At 40.8% G+C, this 23971-nt stretch overlaps 1 long non-coding RNA gene across 2 annotated transcripts in view; it reads right to left on the bottom strand.

The window, feature by feature from the left end:
* Positions 1-22819, bottom strand: part of LOC103690559 (uncharacterized) — a 29232-nt gene extending 6413 nt beyond the window's left edge. The window contains exons 1-2 of one of the 2 annotated variants that reach the window (XR_005489230.1): positions 22660-22813; positions 7001-7242 (exon numbers count right to left, since the gene is read on the bottom strand). This is a non-coding gene — a long non-coding RNA (uncharacterized LOC103690559). Of the gene's footprint in view, positions 1-7000; positions 7243-22659 lie in introns of those variants that run through there. The other variant, XR_594452.3, reaches the window with a different exon arrangement.
* Positions 22820-23971: the final 1152 nt, after the last annotated feature.

Below are 23971 nucleotides of genomic sequence, written 5' to 3'. Positions count from 1 at the left end.
CTTTATGAAACTTACATTGGTCATGGTGTCTGTTCACAGCAATAAAACCCTAACGAAGACATTTGGTTAGAGTTAATTTTAGGTATTTGATATTATTTCGGGCTATTGTAAAAGGTGTTATTTCCCTGATTTGTTTCACAGTCTGTTTCTTGTTTATGTTATAGGAAGGCTACTGATTTTTGTGAGTTAATTTTGTATCCAATTACTTTGTTGAGAGTGTTTATCAGCGGTAGGAGCTGTTTCCTGGTGGGATTTTTAAGGTCACTTATGTATACTATCATATTATTGAACTCCTTCTGTTGTCTCACTGCTCAAGCTAAGAGTTCAAGAACTGTACTGAATAGGAAGAGAGATTCTGGACAACATTGTCTTGTTTCTGATTCTAGTGGAATTGCGTTGGCCTTTTCTACATTTATATTGATGTTGGCTATGGGCTCGCTGTAAATTGCCTTTACTATGTTGAAGTATGTTTCTTGTACCCAGAATGTCTCCAGGGCTTTTATCATGAAGAGATGTTGGATTTTATCAAAGGCCTTTTCTACATCTAATAAGATGATCATGTGGTTTTTTTTTTGTCCTTCAGTTTGTTTATATGGTGGATTATATTTATTGATTTACATGTGTTGAACCATCTCTACATGTCTAGGGTGGAGCCTACTTGATCATGGTGTATCTTTTTCATGTGTTCTTGGATTCAGTTTGCAAGTTTTCTTGTTGAGAATCGTCTCCATTTTCCTAATAGAAATTGGTCTGTAATACCCTTTCTTTGTTGGGTCTTTATGTGGTTTGGATATCAGAGTAACTGTGGCCTCATGAAATGAATTGGGCAATGTTCCTTCTGTTTCTATTTTGTGGAATAATTTGAGGAATATTGGCATTAACTCTTCTTTGAAAGTCTAGTAGCATTCTGTGTTAAAACCATCTGGCTTGGTTTTTTTTTTTTTTTTTTTGGATGGGAGACCAAGTCACTCTTTTAATGACTGCTTCTAATTCAGTAGGGGTTATGTGTCTATTTAAATTGCTTATCTGATCTTGACTTAACTTTGGTAAGTGGTATGTATTGAGAAAATAATGTTTCTTTTAGATTTTCCAGGTTGGTGGATTTCAGGTTTTTAGAGCATGATTCTCTGGATTTCCTTATCATGTTCACATTTGCATTTCTAATTTTTTAAAAATTTTACATAGTCTATCTCTGCCTTTTAATTAATTTGGATAAAAATTTGTCAACCTTATTAATTTTCTGAAAGAACTGACTATTTTGTTGATTCTTTGTATTGGTTTTTTTATTTGTTTGTACTTTATTGATTTCAGCCCTGAGTTTGATTATTATTATTTCTTACCATCTATTCCTTTTGGGTGTGGTTTCTTAATTTTGTTACCTCAGAGCCTTCGGATGTGCTCTGAGGTAACTAGTATGAGTTCTTTCCAACTTTTTTATGTAAACATTTAGAACTCTTAGAACTGTTTTCCTTGTGTCCCATAAGTTTGGGGATATTGTGTGTTTATTTTACTTCGGTTCTCAAAGGTCAAATTTCTGTCTTGACCTATTTTTCACTCGGTAGAGAGTTATTCAGTTTCCATGAGTTTGCAAGCTTTTTTTGATATCTAGTCTTAATTCATGGTAGTCTGTTAGGATGCAATTTTCTTGTATCTGTTGAGACTTGCTTTGTGTCCCAGTATGTGGTCAGTTTTGGGGAAACAACAAGGTGCTAAGAAGGTATATTCTTTTGTGTTTGGGTGAAATGTTCCATAAATATCCTTGATGTTAAGGTATGGTTCTTGGATGCAGCAGAAGAATGGGTCATGATTTCACATCTATTCTGTTAGTCTATGTCTTTTCATAGGGGAATTGAATTAAAACCAGTGGTGTTGGTGTTGAGAGATATCAATGAACAGTATCTGTTGATTCCTATTATTTTGTTGTTGTTGTTTTTATGGTGGTGGTGGTGGTGGTGGTGGGGTGTGTGTGTGTGTGTGTGTGTGTGTGTGTGTGTTTCTCCTCTTGTGATTTGCTGGTCTAGGTTTATTTCCTGTGTTTTCTTGGGTGTTGTCAAACTTGCTAGGTTGGAATTTTCCTCCTAGTACATTCTGCAGGTCTGTATTTATTGATAGATAATGCTTAAGTTTGATTTTTATCATGGAATGTCTTATTTTCTCAATCTATCATGATTGAAAGTTTTGCTGGTATAGTAGTGTGTACTAGCATTTGTGGTCTCTTTGAGTCTGCAGCACGTCTGTCCAAGCCCTTCTGGCTTTTAGAGTCTCCACTGAGAAGTCAGGTGTTAGTCTACTAACTCTGCCCTTTATATTATTTGTTTTTTTCCCTTTGAAGCTTATAATACTTTTCTTTATTCTATATGTTTAATATTTTGATTATTATGTGCTAAGGGGACTTTCTGGTCCAGTCTATTTGCTATATTTGTACCTTAATAGACACTTCCTTCTAAAGGGGATTTCATTCTATGATTTTGTTAAAAGTGGTTTCTTTCTTCTTCTTCCATTGCTGTCATTTTAAACTTTGACTTTTTTCATAATGTCCCAGATTTCCTGGAAGTTTTATGCCAGGAGTTGTATTTTGCTTTGTTTTTAACATCGGTTTCTAACTTTTCTTTTGTGTCTTCAGTGCCTGAGATTCCCTCCTCCATTTCCTGTATTCTGTTGGCGAGGTTCCTGTTTGCACTCCTACATTTTTCATATCCAGATTTTCCTCAGGTTGAGTTTTCTTTATTGATTCCATTTCTACGTTCAGGTCTTGAATTCTTTTATTAATTTTTCTTCTGGTGTTTGTGGTTTCATGGATTTCTTTAAGGAATTTATTCATCCGCTTTAAGGTCTTCTATCATATTCATAGAGACTATTTTAAGGTTTTTGTTTTGTTTTGTTTTGTTCCCTGTGTGTGTCTGCTATGTTGCATACTCTGGGCCTGTTGTGGTAGGCTTGTTGGGCTCTAGTAGAGAGTGGCTGTTGTTGACTGTGCATTTACACTGGTGTCTAGGCATCTGAGATTGGGAAGATCTTAAAAACTGTGTTTTTTCCTTTGTTTCTATTTCTTCTCTGGTTCTTAGGAGAGTATGATGGTGTGTGTTGACTGGTAGGAAATTCTGGTATCCTGATAGCTGTGGGGTTCCAGGTAAGATGTATTTCTAGGTTTCTAGGTCCATGCAAGTGGACTCGGAGGGTGAGGTAGTACAGATGAGGAAGAAAAGCTGGGCACTCTCCCAGGGTCTGGTTAGTCCTCTGGGAATTGGGGCAGAGAATGAGGAGAGGCCACAACAGAAGGTTTGCTAGAGAGTTGGGAATGAGACTGGGGATTGGATTTGGAGGAGAGGAGAGATAGATGATGGTCTGCAGTTAGCCTGCCTACTTCTATGTTTGGATAGGCCTGTTGGGTTCTGGGATAAAGGAATGAGTTCAGGGAGAGAAGTTAGAGAGGAGAGGTCTTTGTGACCCACTGGCAAAGGAGTGAATGGGGAGGGAGACCATAGCTGGTGTTCTGTTGCAGATCTGGGGATGAGACTGGAGGTTTGGGTTTGGAGGGATAGAGGGAGAAGTGAAGATCTGCAGTTAGCTTACCTGATTCCCTGGTCACAGTGATTGGTTATTTATTAGTGATGGATTTAAGTGACTTAAGATTAGCTTCTAAAACCTGGTAGAAATTAATTAATTTTAAATACTAGAGTTAAGTAAACTAAGGTCATGGATTCTAACCTCAGTCCTTAAACAATCAGATTAAAGTTTGTGCTGTTCTGAGTTAACCAATATCTTCTCAATGAATACTTTGAGTTTTGTAGGACATATGTTAGACTTGAATAAGAAAGTTCCTTTGGTCCCAAGTCTGAGCTGAGTGGTCTAAGTAATAGTGATAAAAATTCTGCTTCAGTTTCCCACTAGTCAAGCTTATTCAGCATTTATAAAAATATTGATCAAATACTTACATCAAGATAACGAGGCATCTAGGAAGGATTCATTTCAGAAGCATTAAGTTCTTATGTATTTTTTTTTCTTTTTTCTTTTTTTCGGAGCTTAGGATCGAACCCAGGGCCTTGCGCTTGCTAGGCAAGCGCTCTACCACTGAGCTAAATCCCCAACCCCTCTTATGTATTTTTAACTGTAGGGTTTTCTGTGATTATGTTTATCTGTTCCCATGAAGGAATTCATGCTCTTGAAGGCTAGGCCTAGTTCTTGCTATGTGACTGTGGACATTGTGGATATAGTGGAAGGAAAGCAATCCTCTCTCATTTCTTACTGCCTTCCTGTATGGGAGGATTATATTATAGAGCCCTGAAGACTCAGCAGGCTCATTTTTGTAGCAACTTCTCTACTGGGTGATGGCCAGGGAAGGTGTCTAGTTGCACAGGAATCAGTGGCAACTGGTGAGCTGGGGCTGTTGTAACTTGGGTGGGCTCAGCCTTCAGGAATGCTGGCATGGCCAAAAGGAAGTGTTGAAGAAACCTAGGACCAGATGGGAATGGGTTAGAGAACTTTCTCAGATGAAGGGTTCATTCCAGAGTCAATCTGCAGCCCTGGAAAGGACAGCCACACTGTGGCTGTGGAGTCTAAGCACATTTGGAATACCACTCCTGCCAGCAATTGGGAATACAGTGAACAGGCAATGACCTCCAGAGGAGGAGGGGCAGGGGCAAGGGTACAGCAAGGTGTTGGATGCCTGCCAGATGCACTCTGATGGTTCTAGGCAGAGTTCCAGTCCCAGCAATGGGCTGGGATACTAAGCAGGAAATTGACACTGAAGTCTGGTTAGAGAAGAGGGCTGCAGAGATCCTAAGACCCATGCCTGTGATGGGAAGATGAACTCCAGACTCTGAACATTGATGTTAATCCCTACCCTGGTCCAGCCCAGATGACACAAAGGGGATCTGGGTGGTGTCCATAATTGGACAGGGAAGGTAGGCATTGTGAGAGGACTCAGACAAGACACTCTGTTGGCATCCTTAAGTATCGTCTTATCTACTCCACCTTGCATTGAGGTTATTATGCTAGCAGAAAACCAGTTCTTTGATTCAGGAAGGTTTTGTAAGAGCCGGGGTTATTTGGTGAAGTGCAAATACTTATGTGAGTTGTAACATCTTAAATGAAGTCTCATTTGTCCTGACTGAAAATTCCAAGCCAAATGTAGGGTAATTAATTGTTCCCCCAAAGACCCTCAGGGATATGCTGCTGGCTGAGTAAGTTGAACGAGGAAGAAAACATTTTGTGGGTTTTTTGTGGGCTTCTCAGTGACATTCTGGAGTTGGACACAGGGTTTGGAGATTATTTGGTGGGGAGGCGGGCTGGATTTTGGTTAGGTGATGGAATGTTCTAGAATGACTGCTCTCAGGGACAGTTCTCTGATTTGATGTTTTCATAAGTCTTAGCTAAGGTTAAAAGAATAGGGGTTAAGGATAAGTCTGTAGTTGGTAAAGAGACAGCACTGGAGCATATCATCTGGGAGAGATGGGATATATACTTTTTTTTATGGCTTGTACTATGATTTGTGGTTTTGCCTCTTCTTCCACACAATTATGAGGTCATCTTGCTTGATCTCATGTCATCACAGCCTCAGAGTGACTGTGCAACTAGCAGTCTTTGAAATGTTTTATGTGTAACAGGGGACACATGAGTCCACTGGTGGATTCCAGACCAGCTCCTACCAACACCTACACTTAGCTGTATATGCTTGACTTGTCCTCAGATGCCGGAGAGTGTTTTGGAGAGACGGAGACACTCATCTTTTTATGACATTGCTGTCAGTTTTGAGGTTTTACTCTGTAGTCAGGAACTATGGGGCATTCAGTAATCTTGCTTACATTTACCTTTGGCATAGCATACAGTTAGGGAAGTTATCACACAGCAGACAGCAACTGAATAGGCAGAGCTAAGAACGATGCATTCTAGTATCTCCCATTCGAAACCCATGCTGGTCACCCAAGGCACAAGATGGCTTCTGAATAACAAGCACAAGAGCGGTGAGAATAGCTCTTGATGAGAATGTTGGCATTCTTCACAGTAAGGAGGCATTAGATCTATACTTAGCATTTCTTTAGTACTGATATGTCCAATCAAGAACATATTTCCTCATCTCATTTCTTATGTGCATTTCTTGACCCTACTTACAGTTACTGGAGAGTTTGACTCTAGATAATGAGTTCCTTAGGTCGGCTGACCAGTCTAAGAGGTGCACCCTCATTCGGGTTATCTACATTTTCTTCTCCTCTATATTATGTGCTACTTAAGGGTAAGGACAATATCTCCTCGATATTTCTTGAGTGGAATCCTATGTGAATGGTCGAGGGTGAATAAAAGCTTATCTATTTATCAGTGAATTAGATTATCACAGTTCCAAGAGTGTCTGGCAAATTCAAAATCTTAACAGTACTAACTGATATTGGGATTCCCAAATTTCTATGATCTTAAACAAAATGCTCCTGTTGATACTATGGGAGGTGTAAAATCCCAGATTGAAGAACAATTTAAATGCCCTTCAGCAGGAGGATAAATCAACAAACTCTGACCATAGCTCTCCAGCTTAGGGGAAGAACACTGGGATACATGAAGCTGTGAGTTCCAATTCCAGTTCTGAAGAAGCAAGTAAACCAATCAACCAGCAAAGCACAGCATGGTATGAACTCACCTTGGAATAATACACAGCAATGTAAAGGCAGGAAAATAATGACTATGTCAGTAAGTGTATTTCTCAGAAGCAAATTGAACAAAATAAGCAAGACACACAAATATCTATCTATATCTATCTATCTATCTATCTATCTATCTATCTATCTATCTATCTATCTATCTATCTATGGCATCATTGCATCATTTAATTTGTGTGAGACTCTAAAACTATGCCATTACACTCAAGTGATATCAAGTAGATCAGGAGTTGGCTGGGTCTCTGAGTGAGGAGTTATTTGACTGGAAGGGATATAGAAAAAAATTGAGATGATGACAGAGTTATTTATCTTGATGTTGGTGGTGCTTACAAGGCAGCAATGAAATACATCACTGAAATTAATGAATTTTATTAAGAGAAGCCTGTATGTCAATATAGTTAGGGATGGGGGCATGGTTCAATTGGCAAAGCTCTTGTCACCCAGCATGATGAAGGAGTCATGTTCGGATCTTCAGCACCCACATGAAAGCTCTGACATAATCTAGTGTGGAGCAGAGATAGGCAGATAGATTCCTGTGACTTGCTAATCCTCAGGTCAGACACAAATTGGTGAGCACCAGCTTCATTGAGAAACCCTGTCACAATATATAAGGTAGAATGTGGTTGAGGAAAGCACCCAATGTTGACCTCTGTCATTGAATTACACACATACACACACACACACACACACACACACACACACACACACACACACACACACACACACTTTACCCTGTGTCCTTTTTCAGTGTCTTTATTGCTTCTCATTGGATTGAAATTTCCCTAAAACATTGCATGTGAGTCCAACTTCGTTTCCTCAATCTTTTTAGAAAGAAAAACTCTTGTCAAGGCTCACAGTGATCTCAAAGTTGCTTCTCTAGTATAAACATTGTCTGTAATTCTGGAAATCTTCTCCACAGTATTAGGTAGGAAGGCCTCTCCTTCTTCATGGATAAATTCATATCTACTTCTACGATGTTCAATGTCTTCACTTTGTTGACTACTCTTCCTCAGAGTCTTACTTGGCTTCCTTACTGTTGCTTATGCTACTGGACATTGAAAGCTCACCCAATCCCATCATTTATAAATATCGTCTCTACCTGGCACTTCCTAGAACTCTGGTTCCACACAATATCTATTGACATTCATTCCAGATTTATAACCAATGGCTAAGTCAGATGTCTAACACACTCAATACACCCCAGCTTGGTGTTCAGAGTCTCTTCTAGATATATCTGCCCAGTAGATCCGTTTCTCCCACAACCCATATCTCTATCAGGGAAATATCTTAACTCTGTAGCTAGTTAAGTCAAAACCTTGAAATTGTCTTTGATTTATTTCATGAGCTGTATTCATTTCAATGAAATTTTGTTGACCCTATATCAAAACATAGATCTAGAAGCCAATCATACCCACAAGTTTTATTTTAATCCAAATTATGGTTGTTCTGTGCCCAGATTCTTGTTTCCACTTGATGTCTTTTTGATGAGAAAATTGTTGGGTTTGTGTTTTTCTGTAGTCTGATTTCTACATGAAAGCCAGTATAAACCTAACAAAATGAAAGTCAGGCCCCGTCAGTCTGCAGGAGAAACAAGTGCTCCCAGTCCAGTGCTATAAGCTAATGTCTTTATGATAAGATATTAAGGAGAACTGGCCTCCTGCTTTTCCTTTTGTGTCCTCTGTTTAAACTACACTGGCTACCTTGTTATTCCTGAGATGTTGGAAGACCTTTCTATTATGGGCACAGCCCAACATGTCCAGATAACTCTCCAAGCTCAGCACAAAATGGAGGACTCCCTTTTTCAGTGGAGCTTGCTCTTCTCTGACTGATCTTATCTGAAGAGTATCTGTAAACACAAGTGTCTGACATTATCTAGAAGATGACCCTACAAGCACCGCATGATTTAGCACACGGGTCCAGCTCAGCCCTTCCCGAAGTAGGATGATTAGGTACTGTGTTATGACCAATTGGCGCTCTAATGGTAACCCGGAAAACCTCTGAGGAGTCATGAAGCCTATGGCCGGATTGTAGGTTTGACTTCCTCTATCTCAATAAATGTAAACGAAGATTTGCTCTTCATGTAAATGAAGAATTTCCAGCACTTCAGTGTCAGCCAATAATGTATACCCACCCTGGAAATTCCTACCCACTTCCTAAGGTCTATGTAGCCCTTGTTCACCCAAATAAAGTTGAGCTGTCTCCCTGACGCTGGTCCCAGAAGTCAGCCCATCATATTCACAGCTGTCTGAAATCTGCCTCCAACCTCTGCTTCCCTCACCTTCCAGGGCTATTGCCTGATAACCTCCAAGGATGAGGAAACCAGGAATTCCCTCTTCTTTGTGTTGCCTCTTCTCTCTCTGCCTGGATAGCACCCACTCTTCTCTATATATGTGCTTATTCAGTTCTTTCCTTCTTCTTTCAGGACATCACCCAAGTGTCATTTCCTTAGCAAACCTGTCTTTAAGATTCTGCTCAAGAGTCAGTTCCTTTTTCACTCTTCTGTTTTTTTCTTTCTTGTTTTATTTTACCATGTTATCGCTATTTCTCTGTCTCTGTCTCTCTGTCTGTCTCTGTCTCTCTGTCTCTCTCTGTCTCTGTATTTCTCTCCCTCCCCCCTCTCTCTGTGTGTGTTTCTATACATAAGTGTACACACATGGATATGAGTCTGCATGCATATGTGGAAATAAGAGAAAGACTACAGGTGTCATTTTCCAACCACCTTCTACCATTATTTGAGACAGGGTTTGTCATTGGCCTAGAGTTTTTGTTTTTGTATTTTCTTTCTTTTTTCCTTTTATTGGATTTTTAAAATTTATATTTCAAATGTTATCCCCTTTCCCAGTTTTCTGGACATAAGCCCCCTATCCCAAACTCCCTCCCCTTCATCTATACGGGTGTTTCCCCTCCCCATCCACCTCCCCTTGCTGTCCCCTCCAACATTCCCCTACATTGGGGGGTCCAACCTTGGCAGGACCAAGGGCTTCTATTGGTGCCCAACAAGGCCATCCTCTGCTACATATGCAGTTGGAGCCCTGGGTCAGTCCATGTATGGTAGTGGTTTAGTCCCTGGGAGCTCTGGTTGGTTGGCGTTGTTGTTCTTATAGGGTTGCAACCCCCTTCAGCTCTTTCAACCCTTCCTCTAATTCCTCCAATGGGGGGATCCCGTTCTCAGTTCAGTGGTTTGCTGCTATCATTCTATCATTCACCTCTGTATTTGACACGCTCTGGCTGTGTCTCTCAGGAGACATCTATATCCGGTTCCTATCAGCATGCACTTCTTAGCTTCATCGATCTTATCTAGTTTTGGTGGCTGTATATATATATGGAACACATGTGAAGCAGGCTCTGAATGGCTGTTCCTTCAGTCTCTGTTCCAAACTTTGCCTCCCTATGCTCTCCTATGGGTATTTTTGTTCCTCCTTTAAGAAGGAGTGAAGCAAAGGATGATAAATAAGCTGTCGTCTTCAGATCTGTTTCAGTTCCCGTCCTACCAGCTCTGGGATTATATGCAATGAGCCACCATTCCTAGCTGTTCATGTGGGTTCTGGTGATTTGAACTCAGGTCTCTACACTTCTGAGGTAAGCATAGCCATCTCCCCAACTCCATGTTTAATTGTTTTACATAGATTCTATCACTATCTGACATATTGTAGATCCAAGTGTTTTTTTTTTACATTTTCCTCTATGTAAATGCAAGTTTTCTGAGGCTGAGCTGTTTTTATTGATTTTCTTGTTTGTTTATATGGCATCGATACCCCAACATTAGGCATATAGACTGTTAATTAGTGAATGAGAGAAACTGAAACTCAAGGAGACTAAATGAATCGAAAAGTAACATTAAGAAGAGAATTTCTTTAAAGAGAGACCAATGTCCTGGATTTTGACGTAATTCTAAAACACATTCCAGGAAAACTAGTATGAATTTATGTTAGAAATGGCCCACATTGGTGAGCTGCTTCTAGAAATCATTTTTAAGATGATTAACTTTTTTTCTTTACAAACCATTTTGAACACTTTTTCGAATGTGATCACTGAGTAGTTGAGAAATTGCTTACCATTGGCAGGGCAGGTCATAATCACTGTAGAGGAAAGACTAGCCAAAGCTCCCTCAGTGTTGGTAATGCCTGTGTATGTATGTGTGTGTGTGTGTGTGTGTGTGTGTGTGTGTGTGTGTGTGTGTGTGTGTGTGTGTATTTAAAGTTGAAAAGATTCTCTGTAATGGTAAGATTTGTATGAAATTTCGTCCTAATTCCTCTACACACAAGCACTATGAGAGGAGATAAAAGCTGGAAAGCAACACTAGAGGTTTGGCACAGTGGAGAGTCCTTCCCTGGCATGTCCAGGGTCCTTGCCAATTCCTAACACTGGAAAAAGGGAAGAGACGGGATTTGTGAACCTACACCATACACTTGGGTGTGCGTGTTACTTGAGCTTAAGATTTGCAGTGCTGTAAAAAATGCAAGAACACATACAATGTGTATTTAGAGCAGGCGGCTTAAGCCTCCACACAAATAAAACAATAATTTTGTCATATTCTTGTGATCAAAGATAATAGTTTTCTAGTGACTATAAGCTTACTCAGGTGTGCCGTTTGTTCAGTGTGTCGTAACACACACTGCTTAGGTCTCTAGACCACGCAGGCTTACTTGGTAATTACCTTATTGAAAGCCAGATTACTTATTGTTTGGATGTCAGCTCCCTGAGAATTTGCCAAGTAACTCTCAGACAACTGGGAATTATCAACAGTCCTTGCCTGACGAAGGCGCCTGCATTTCTCGAGTCACGTGAGAAGCTGAGGTGGGCAAACTGGTTCAGAAAAATGAACTTCACACCATGCTACAACAAGCCCCTGGGGAACCACCCCCAGTCTGGTTATGGGACTATTAAGGATAGCATTTTCTCTGAGGAGCTAGTCCTCAGAGCCTTCAGTCCAGAGAAACAATCTGACATTTGTCCTCTCCCATCATCCTTTGCCTGGTTCTGCTAAAATGCTGCCATCACAGGATTCCATATTCTAGAATCATTTCTGTGGGGCTGGGGAGATGACTCAGTGGCTGAAGTGTTTGCTGTGCAAGTGTGAGGAATTCATTTTGAATCTCCTAAGAACTAAGATTTAAAGTTGGATGCCGTAATGGGCATGCGTAATCCTAGCTCTCCCTCAGGGAGATGAATGGCGGAGACAGTAAGATTATAGGAAGCTCAGTCTACCTATTCTTCATGTATTGTAGAAACCAACAAAAAACTCTTTCTCAATTCAAGTGGGAGATGAGGACCAACACCCAGGGTTACTCTATGACCTCTACATGTGTATCATATCATGACTGTGTTCACATTTCTACATCTGTTTACATGGTCACATTTCTACATATTTCTACATTTAAATGCACACATACATGCATATGCTCAGAAGTAGTTGGTCAATACAAACTGAAGTTCCAGTATTTTTTTCTACTTTAGTTTTTAGGTTTTTTTGTTTTTTTGTTTTTTCGTTTTGTTTCGTTTTTGGGTTTTTTTTTTTTTTTTTTGTAAGAGACAGAAAGAATAGTGTTGGATAGGTTGAGAAGGGGGACAGTCTAAAAAGAGTTGGAGGAGGGGAACAAATGATGAAATTACATGGTATAAAATTCTCAAATAATATGCCTTTTAAAAAGGAAATCACATGTATCTAACAAAAAACTTGAATATAAACTGGATATCTATGGATTTATTTTTATTCTTATCTTCCGTCCTCTTCTCCATCTCTTGTATTTTGGTACCTTGGATAATTGGCTCCAGGAAGCTATAGAGGTAAAAAGGTCTGGATGACCAACTCTATGTAGAAATAATGTTTTCCTAATATGTTACTCATGCAAAGCTGTCAGGCATGCCTATCCTTTTGGCGTGGCCTCACTGCATTGCCATCTACAAAGTTTGTGCTTGCGAACTGCATAACCTAATTACAAAATTAAAAAAAAAATCTCATAATGTTTTAAGAAGTTTTTGAACTTTATGATTTGTGTTGGGGCCACATTCATCCTTGCCCACATATCATCTGCAGGCCACAACTGATGTGTCTCCCTTAAATGATCTCTAGGTTATTTCTAATACCCAAAATGTTGTTAACTCAGTAAAAACGATTATTATATTACTCAGGAAGTAATGATGAGAACTAGTCAAACATACTCAATATAATCATATTTATTTAAAGCACTTTTGTTATGGGGTCATTTGAATTTGCAGACATAGAATCCACAGCTATCGATGACCAAGTGTGCGGTTTTGACTGCTCTGCAGATTAACCTTGGGGATATTTCCTGGCTCTCTGCGGCAAGGGGCAGTGACACCATGGCAGCGAGCTCAATGGCTTGGAATTTGCTCTGATTCTGCATAGTATTAATTTATTTAAAATGAGAGAAAGAGTAATCTCTCAGACTACAGGATCTCTTTTCACAACTAAAAGAGGAAAAATACACATGTGCATACCCGGCAGGGCATTACTCACTAGATGGGGCCGCTAGCAATAATGATTGAGGTTTACTGTCCACTCAGTTCAAGCAGCAATCAAACGAGAGGGACTGGCAGTTCAGTCAACAGAGTGAGTTTTCTAATCCCCTGATCCCTCTGAGCTTCTTCATTTTTGAGCCCTCAGGAAGTGCTGAGACCACAGCTTCATATGCAGAGGCCAGAAACATTAGTGACATCTGTATTGTTCTGTGCTGTGAAGGTTGGTAGATCCGGACCATTCAGCAGGGGAACCACCATTCTAATTAATTACTCTAAGCACTAGGGCATGAGTGAGGCCAGTGGAAGAGTTTACAACACGATAAAGTACAGTTTAGTTGGTGAGGCACACTTCATGTCCAGGCACGAAGCCTCTGCTTTTTAGAGAGAGCATGAGGTTTTGAGTTAGAAGACTTAAACCCAAGTTCAAGCCTCTCATTTGTCAGGTGTACCCTTCAGCAGTCAAGTAAAGTTAACCCCTAGGCCCCTTGTCTATGAAACAGTCGTGTAAAAGGAAAGAAAGGGCTGGTATGTAAAAGGCTGCAGTGTGTGTAACTCTTTTTACCAAGCTCTGTATGGATGTTAGATAGTATTATTAAGGGATAGAAATTGGAATCTTATATACAAGATAAATGATTAAGTATGTAGCATGTGAGGAGTTGATTGTTGTGACAATCATCTTAGGAAATTTCTTGGAGGAAGGGAAACAAAATATATAAGCATCAATCAAGAAAGGATGTAGCTTAGAAAAGAGCAGAGAAGAGCACATATTTCACTGTGACCAACGGCAAAGACACAAACCTAAAAATTGGAGATACCGGTAGCCATTCATGGCATCCAGTACCCTGGTTGTGGGACTCATGTAGGAAACTGGTGGCAGCTTGCATAGGGTGATTCCTATGGAATGTTGTAGCTTCAAGCCACCTGGTATGAAGTCATATGTTCCATGGTTTTATTCTAGAGTTCGCTATTTATAAATCATTTCATTGTGATAGTAACCAAATCTAACTTTCTTTAGGGAATAGGGCTTCTCTGTCAGAAATAGTCTAAGATATGAATAGTCAGTACGCAAACACATAGCCATGTGACTCTCATCTAGTAATTGATCATTGGAAAAATGTTATCTATTATCCAATATATTTAATTAATTGGCTTTTTAGATTCACATTTGTCCTTATTAATTACCACTCAACCAAAAGCAGGAAAGATTTGATTCCTCATCTTTTAAATACGAGTAATGAAAAGCACCCAGAATTCTATCAGCCAAATAAACTAATAACTTCTCCTTCCCCTTTGACCTTATACCTATAAATTTGTTTTCCATAGTTTTATCCATGATTACACATAAAGTTTCCATGGAAAGTATTATGTGTATTCCTTTACTGGTTTTGATAAATATAAGTATTTGAACATTTATCTTAAGTTTTATGACAATCATATTTCCAAGGGAGGCTTCACAAAACATGTTTAAATTTTGTATGAAATGTTGACTGAGAATGAACATAGAGTACTACCTCAGTCAGGAAGACTTTGGCCTTAGGAAGTTTGGCAATGTTTGGAGACAATTTTGGTGATAAAACTGTTGGCATCCAGGGGTAGATGTCAGGGGTGATGTTTAATATTATTACCGCACAGAAAAATGTCCCTTCTACAAGTGATGAGTCCAGGAAGCCAGTAACTTCAGGGTTGCCTCAGACCTAAACAGTTTCAACTGCCCTCCCTGCCTGGGGTTGATGGCATATGGCCAAGAGGTTTTCGGTGACGTGACCTGGCAATTCTCTACCTTTATCTCTTCATGTCTTCTGCTTAACCTATTTTTACCACCAAAAGTAAAATGGAAGGTGCTGGAAAAAAAAATCTCTTTTTTTTTTTTTCAGCAGGAAGTCACTGTGCATATTTAAGTTGGTGCGGTTGGGTGGATCATCACCACTTAGTGGCAACTGCAGAATTAACAACCAGTTGGATACCTTAACGAGAAACTCTTCATTCCACAGTGTACAAGTCCACAGACATTATCTACTGGGTATCATTTTATTCCTAAGTGCTGTCTGACAAACTCAGTGTTATGTGTCCACTAAGAGAAAAGTTCTGCTAATTTTCATCATAAAACACATTTTGGTGGGAGATAAATGGCAATTTCATACATGTTCAACTGTGTGAAAGTTCATCCTAAACTTTATAAAGTACGATTAGCATTATTCATGATATTAAATCATGTTAAGTGAAATTTTCTTTGAAAATACTTTGTTTGAATTATAGATATTCCTTTTAAATAACTCTAGGACTGAACAATTGTAGGACTTTGAAATTTAACCAGCATAAATATGAATAAAACTTTTCTTTTTAATGCAGATTAAGTAAAAATAGAAGTGTGAAAATATTAATTCCCAATTGCTACAAAACCAAAAATTTTGAATGCCAACACAATTTCAGAGGTGGGAAATTCTGTATTTGACCCAGTGGGGAGGGCTCGAGTCAAAGCAAAGGCATACTAAGATATTGTGTAATTATATGCAGGCTAAGTATGTATGGAATATAAAATAATTTAGTGTTTAGGCTTGAATTTCATTCTCTAGATGTCTTATTATGTGTATCCAAATCATATCACGAAATCTGAAAAAAAAAAACCCAAGCATCTCTGGTCCCCCACATTTTGAATAATGTGTATGCAGTCTATTGTTGATCTCCATTGTGTATCTTCCTGGACAAAGGACACATGCCTTGTAATTCTTATATATAGTGAAATTAGAGGAGGATAACTATGTTTTAAATGCCTTGGAAAAACTATACAAATGTTGTATTGGATTGATGCATACATTTGCATGCATACACATGCACAAATATGTAATTGGAATTGTTATATATGCATATATAATATTCTTTTGCATCTATTAGTGTATATTTTCCTGTGACATTCTAGAGCTATATGTTTTCTCTCACTTTATGATTTTCTTACTAGTTAGGAATTTCCCATAATGTGTTATGGTTATATTCACCCCTTTCCCAGCTTCTCCCAGAGTCACTCCATTCTGTATTCCCCCAATTTTGTGTTCTCTTTTGCTTTTACCTCCCACCACAAAGTCCAGTTTGTGATGTCCACGTCTACTTGATTTTACGGCCACCTACTGGAGCAGGAATGGCTTACCAGGTGACACTTAGAGAAGACTGACAATGGCTCCTCAACCGGGATGGGACTTCATGTCTATCTCTCCTGTACACTGATCGAGCTTGCACAGAGCTCCTGCACTCTGTCATGAAGGCCATGATTTCGTATGTGGAGCTCCCCTGTTGTATATGAGTGATACTCTTTCCCTGTAACAGTCCACCAATTCTGACGATTGCAGTCCTTTTGTGCCTTCTTCTACAATGACCTTCAGCCTTGGGAGGAGGGAACTCGCTATTGACATTTTGTATTGAGCTGCTGTTTCTACCTTCTTTCATTCTCTCCTTGTCCAGTTGTGCGTCTCTGGGTTAATCAACATCTATTGCAATCAGAAGCTTTTTTTGGTGAGCCTGGAAAGATATACTAATTTATGGGTGATGTGAGAAATCACTAGAAGATGGTTTATCATTTTGTCCGTTTAGGATAATAGTAGTAGTAAATTGTCCCCTCTGGCCTGTGACATGTCTAGCCTGGCAATGGTGACAGATATGGCTTTCACCTCGTGGAGTGTGACTTGAATTTAGTCAGAAAGTAGCTGTTTCCTCTCATGACATTTTTGCCACAATTGCACCATGAGCATATCTTGCTAGGCTAGGTTGTAGCACACAGAATTCATAGCCTTGTAAGAGTGATGATTACTTTTTTCCTTTAGTAACATACATACCACATGCCAGTACAATGAAAGCCAGCCAGGAAGGAGGAGGCTTCCAGGTCAGCAGCCGTCTGATACCTATATGTTCTGTGACTCAAGTATGTGGTGTCTTCATCAACAGGGTCTTGCCATTTTCTTCTGGAGGATAAGCAGTAGTGTTGGCAATGGCCTGAAATGTTTGATGGCCTATGAGACCTTCCAGGCAAACTAGTCACAAAGCGCTAAACCAGTCCTGGCACCGGGCTTCTTATTTGTTAGCATCTGATGTCTGGGGGTGGCACAGCCATCTTGTTATTTTAACTCTGTTTTAGGTATGTATGCATGCATGCATGTATGTATACGTGTGTGTGTGTGTGTGTGTGTGTGTGTGTGTGTGTGTGTGTATGTGTGGAAGGTTTTATAATACTAGGTAGGTTTCAAAAAATATAATTTTTGAAAGTCATTCACTTTTTGTTATAAAATTAAGTATTTAGATTAGTGTACCAGGTAGTGGGCTTCACATAGTGTCTTCAAGCACAGGTGCTATCATACTTTGCTCTCAATCATTCCCCTCCTCCATGCTCCCCTTCCCTCCAGCTGGACCCTATCTTCGGCATTGGTACCATTTTTGTTTTTCTTTCCCCTATATCCACTCTCCCGTCTATTTCCTACTTCCCTTAAGATCTCTTCCTCCCTCTTATGATCTCCTTTCTAGTTTCATGACCTACAAACGCACATATAAAAACACACACACATAGATATGCATATATTATATATAATTATATATACTTTTAAATATAGGCTTTCCATATGAAAGAAAACATGTGTTATTTGTCTTTTGGGCTCTGGCTTATTTCACTTAGCATAATGATTTCCAGTTGCATCCACTTTCCTGGAAATAGCATGATTTCTAGTTTCTTTATAGCTAAACAGAATTCCATTGTACCCAGGTACCACACTTGCTTAGTCCATTCATGTGCGGAGGGACAGCGAGGCTGGTTCCCTTCCTGGTCACTGCGTCTATTGCAGTGTAAACATAGCCGCCTTGCTCAGTGTGACTTTCTGAATTCTACTCAGTGCTTTGGCTGCAATTCCACAATTTTCTGTAATCATATATATATATATTTTTAATTCTAAGAGTTTCTTAACCCCTACACAGTAGCCCTGAATTAGAGACATGTGTACATTTTGGCTACAGTAAGAGGCAAGGATGGAATTCTTTTGGTCTCATGTAATTTACTTATTATTGGTAGCCATTAGAAAGCTCACGAGGGAGAGCCAGGGATGCCAGGGTATAAGATAGATAGTGATAAATACCACAAGGTCACTGTTCAGTGGCGGGCACACATGGGCAGCCACTGAAAGGGAAGTTTATGCCGATGGTGCTTAGCCCCTGGTAACTAATCCAATAGAATGTTCGTTATGAAATAACGAAGTTCCTTCACAAGGCACTAATGGAACCTACCAGAATGTAGATCTGCCAGCCCATTTGTGAACGCTCACACACTTGAGTGTGCCTTGGATGTCTTACTTTTGAATGCTCACAGGAATACTGGCTTTTAAAGTTACTATTTGATTGAAAACATGCAAAACTCATTCCTGTATAATAACTGGCTATATTTAAAATTGCTTTCTTTTAGGCTTTCCATTAACACGAGCAGAATTTTTTTCCCCCTAATCCTGAATTCATGCAAAAGAAACGACAGTTGTGATCTCTTCAAATTGCTAGTGAGGGCTTCCCATCCCCCACCCCTGTACTGCTATAGTCTTTGCCCGAGAAACCGAAGATGCTGCCCCTCTGTTCCAAAAAACAAAAAACAAAAAAAAAAAAAAAAAAAAAAACGAAAAGCAGAAAACAACATTTTGCACTTATTTGCATCAAATTAAGGAGAAATATTGTGTAATTTTTTTCATATAAAGATACGCATTTGTGGCTACTAAGTTTGAAATATTGAAGCAGCTGATCAAAAGCATCCTTATGAAAAACAGCCAAGTCATGTCAGGGTGCTTAGTGGAATTAGTGAAAAATCTGCTTATGCAGATTCATTACCGACTTAAGGATATCCAGCGTCAAGACCGCTTCAGAACTGAAGTGAGCGCTTTAATCCCTATTTCAAACTGTAAAAGTGGCTTCCTTTAAACCAGACAAAGTTAAGCATCAAAGACTACAGTCAGCCCTCTTGTGGCAGGTGCAGAGAGTGATGGGAATGGTCTTCCAAGAGCAGGGCAGTCCTGCAGAGTCAGAATCAGTTTCCTCGTACACTGGATCTATGAGTGTAAATTAAAACAACAACAGCAACAACAACAGCTTCTTCAGGTGATTGAAATTGCAAGATATAATATAAGACCCCTGACTTCACAGTCAGAAGAAATCACCCTGCAAAGAGGACTCTTGGTCTTTTGGTAGTCGGTGTTGGAAGGTTCAAACTCTTAGCCTGTACAAATCTACAGATCTGAAGCACCTTATGACACAAGGAGCAAGAGTGACTGTGCATAAACACTCGGAAATCACCGCCAAAGGCTTGGTGATGTCTGTTCTGACCTTAAAAGCCTCTCCTATTAAAAAACAAACTACATTTCAAATGAATAGCTTTTCCCCATCCTATTTTCTTTTTCTTCTGTTTTATTTTGTAAATCCTCTCCAAGTCTCACGTCTGCTTTCAGTTCGTTGCCACCCTCAGTTCTTCTCCCTTTACTTCTAGCTCTTCACTTCCTCTTGGGCATCATGTTTCTAGAATTCTAGTGTCATTCTTTCGGTCACTCATAGATGTGCCTGCAGCTATTGCTGCTTTATGTGCCAGGGATGGGACAGTAAAATCACAGTGCCAGTTCCATGGATCTCATGATGCTGATAGAGATGAAGGTTAATAAGTGAAAATCATGTGTACAATGTATGTATCTCTGTGTAATGTCAAGCACAGAAGAAAGGGCAGGCGAGGATTCAAAAGTAGTTCGAATACAGAAAAACATCATTTCAAAGGCTGAGCAGATGCCAATGTCCTGAGGCAGATGGACAGTTATAGAGTTGTGAAAGATACTTATAAAAGACAGGTCATTGCAAAGTATGACCATGAAAAGAGGCGTGATGGAAGTCACTGGCCGCTGGAAAGCAGAGTGTTGGTCTGCCTCTCTGCCTCTATCTACACAGATCCCATGACTGCTCGACAGGGGAGTGACAGCTGGGAGCTAGCATGGTTTTGCTGTCTTCCTCCAGAGACAGTGATAGATGGGACCTAGATGATGTTGGTGGTGACACATGGCAACCAGACGGTTGGTACAAATATGGAGAATGCATGACTAGAAGATCATACAGAGGCAACATAGAGGGTTTGACCTGTGAAACTTCTTGAACTGTCATGACATTAATAGCTGGAGGGTGCTGGGGGAAATTAGATTCTTCAGTGATGGTGGGAGGCCCATTATAGAAATGTTGTGTTTGAGGTCTTGTATTGACTACTACTGGAGTCTGAAGTGGGAAGAAGTGTAGTGCAGAGATCTGGATTTGAGCCTCTACAACTTCCAGGTTATATTTAATTCGATAGCCCTAGAGGTTCCATAAGAACAAGTTGTCCAAGGATAGAGTCTCAGAACACTGGAACATGTAGACATTGGGAAGATGTGGGACCGGTGATGGTGACATCTGGGGACAGTTGGAAGTATAGAGGGGCCATCAGAAGAGAGAGTAACAACCTACAAACCAAGGCAGGGAATATGTCAAGGTGCAGTGAGTGTTGTACTTTGACAAGGTGAGGGGTGTATAAAGGGGACGAATGAAGCATTGGATGGAGAAAAAAGAAATCATTGTGGGGCTGGGTACATGGGCCAGTGGCTAAGGGCTCTCTGCTCTTCAGGAGGATCCAGGATCGGATCCCAGTATCCATATCATGGCTCCCGAACATCTATAACTTGATTTCTAAGGGAATGCAACACCTTCTTCTTGCTCCCCAGGCACCAGGCACACACATGGCATGCATGTAAAGATGAAGGAAAGACACACATACACATCAAATCAAAATAACTATGACTCTTTTTTTTCCCCAAAAGAAGAGGTCATTGCAATTAAACATGACACCCTATGCACACCTTTAAAGGCTGCTTGCTCCAACCATATCCAACAGAGCTGACTGTTCTCTCAGGTCAGATAGTGCCTTGCCTCTCCTGCCCAGATGCTTCAGGACCAGTCATGCACGTGAACTTACTCAGCTTCTACACAAGAAAAGACTACTACAGGACATTGGCTGTTTGCAGGGCCACCACTGACCAAGGGGGTTTGGATTGGCCCTTTTGACTAGCTCTAAGAGCCTTCAGACCAGTTAACCTGGACAGTAGAATACATATTTCAGCTCTGTTCTTTCTGTGAGCTTCAGGGCAGGACTTGTAATGCCAAAGTGCCACAGCATAGGCCGTCTTCAACTTGCACAAATGAGTATATCTAAAAAATGAGTATGAGCTCTCTAAAAAAACCCCCACCCATGGCCCTTTGGCCTGAAAAGGAGGGAAGCCACTGTGATAACTCCCCTTGGCCACAGGAGGTGGCAGTTCTCAGGGATAGGAGACATGGATCTAGCAAAGGTGAAAACCACACCCTGTGCCAGGCCCGGGACTTGGGCTGTTGAATTGCTGCTCTCTTGCATGGTCACTTTTTCTGTTATATGAACAAACAAGCTGTTTAGCTCCAACCTAAACTGTGGTTAAACTCTTGAGTCGTTGCCCTCCCTTGGGTTTCACTGTGAACTTTACAACATGCAAATGATAGCTTTTAGGCCTTTCCCACTATTCCCCAAATGAAGGCCACGGGAGCCAAAAGCACTGCATTTGAGCCTCACGAGAAAGTGAATTATATGCTTCTGTACCCTCTCTCTTCACTCAGCTGTGAGGTTGACAGCTCATTTTAGAGACTCCCAGATCCTCTGAGTCCGGGATGGAGCCCTGCAGCCTGTCTTGTTTCTCTCCTGCCACGTTACTTTGGCCAAACCCGATTGACATGAACTTTCTCTTGGATTGATGTTACACTTGGTTACGTCTTCTCTTTGATAGTGGTTACCCTTGGAGGCTCTAAGCAGTGTCCCCGACTTCTTGCAGAGATCCGACTCCTTCCCTGTAATTTAGCATTTTCCTGTCAGTGTCGAGAGTCTAGGTTGTCTTTCTTCTCCCAGGGAGAAGACTGTGGTTGGTTGCCTTTTGTTGGAAGGACTTCACCGCCATCACCCTGACCCATCCTTCCAGTGCTGGATGGAGGTAAGGAGGGAACCAGGTTCATACGAAAGAAAGGCTTAGGAACCCACCCAGGCCAGAAATGGCCTCCTGAGTAGAACTCTCACCCATTTTCTTACTTCCAGCCCTAGTTCAATTCATTGAGGCAAGGGTCTTTGGTTAAATTGCTTTAGTAAACCATGTAAGTAATTTGTGTGTGTGTGTGTGTGTGTGTGGTATGTGCATGTATGTACACTCATGTGCATGTGTGGCAGAGAGAGGTGGAAGGGATTAGCATAGCTAAATATAACTAGAGGAGAAACAATGGAAAAAATATGAAAAAGAGAGCAGAGAAATGAAGATTTCCTAAACCCCAAGTGAAAGTGTACTGCACATGTTATATTTCCTATATTTGTTCAGCAGGGCAAGCCTGTCTTAGCTTCTTCATTTTTCTGGACTGAACTCCAGCAGGCAGCTGCCTTTGCCTCTCTCTCTTTCTACCCCCGCCCTTCTTTAGACTAAACACCCTGGCCCAGGCTACTCACTCTGGTTCTTTGTCACCTACATCTTCAGATCGTCCCTGTAGCATCCAGTCCTCTAGTCTGCCATAATCCAAGTGCACCACTCAGGAGGCATTTTAAAGAAAGTTCTATCCTAGGATCTAAAACAGTTTGGTCTCTTCATAGGCTAATCCTTGGGATGTGTCACCCTCCTAAGTATGTCTGGTCCTGTTTTGTCCCCAAACTCCTAGGCATAGATTATTTTTAGATTGTCTAGTAACCAGACCCCTCCGTGGCTCAGCGGAAGCATTTGAAACACCAACCAACAAATGTGGGAACAGCAACCACCACAAAAGTGGGCCAGCAAATAGTGAAAAGGGCCCGATGGTGGGAGCAGACGTTTCCTTGTGAGAGGTTTCCTTTTCCCTCAGGAGCTGTGTAGAGAAGGAAGGTCATCTTAATCCAGCTTTGCCTCTATCTCTGCTTCCGAGAGAAGCTGGAGGCAAGAGAGACTTTAACAAAAAGTCTGCTGTCCTCTAGCCAGAAACCCATCTGAGCAACGGACCAGGGAGTCACTGTAGATTCTAATGCTACCCAATAGGACTTCATTTTGGACTGAAACGGACAGAGACAACAACACATGGTGGAACTTGTGCCCAGCATCGACATCCTGAAAGATGAGCCGGGAACTGTCAGCAGCATTTGGATCTGGCGGGCTAGAGTTAGGGTGGGGTGGAGTGTGGCTGCCAGGTATCTAGCGTGGGCCCTAAAGAAGAAGGTGATGATAGAATTGAACGAAGGAAGAGCAGGTTGGAGCAGGCCAGGGAAGGGCACATAGGGTGGAGGATGGTTTGTTTCCTCTGGTTGGTGTTGAGTGACATGCTGCTGAGCCATCCGAGTGGAGATTCCAGAAAGGGTGGATGGATAGTTCGAGGGTTCATTAGAGGTTTTAGAACCAGAAACCTGGATCTGGGAGTCACTGGTATAGACAGAAGCACTTGCTGACTTTCTTCTGACCTCCGATTTCCTAATCTGGATAAGGAGGAGAAAAGATTATCTTTGTCAAAGTCATAGGACTGTGGCAACTTTCAAGCACGATGACCTAACATGAAAGGGTTTTTAGCATGCAGTCCAAGGCAATGGCAAGTTCTTTGTGTGTTACTGAGTGATTGCTGTGTGCACATGGCCCCTTCACAGCAGGGAGTGTCCAGGGCTGTTTTTTCTGTTACCTCACCCAAGGAGCTCGCCACTGATAACTAGAGACCTGGGAAAGGATATCTATTCCCTCAGAACAGTGAAGAAAGTGAACAAGGGCCCTTAGCAGACCAAAGGGGTCCAGCACAGGGTAAAGTAGTTT

This window comes from Rattus norvegicus, chromosome 9 (assembly GCF_036323735.1).
Source record: "Rattus norvegicus strain BN/NHsdMcwi chromosome 9, GRCr8, whole genome shotgun sequence".
NCBI lineage: Eukaryota > Metazoa > Chordata > Mammalia > Rodentia > Muridae > Rattus > Rattus norvegicus.
This window is presented reverse-complemented; position numbering and strand designations above follow the sequence as displayed.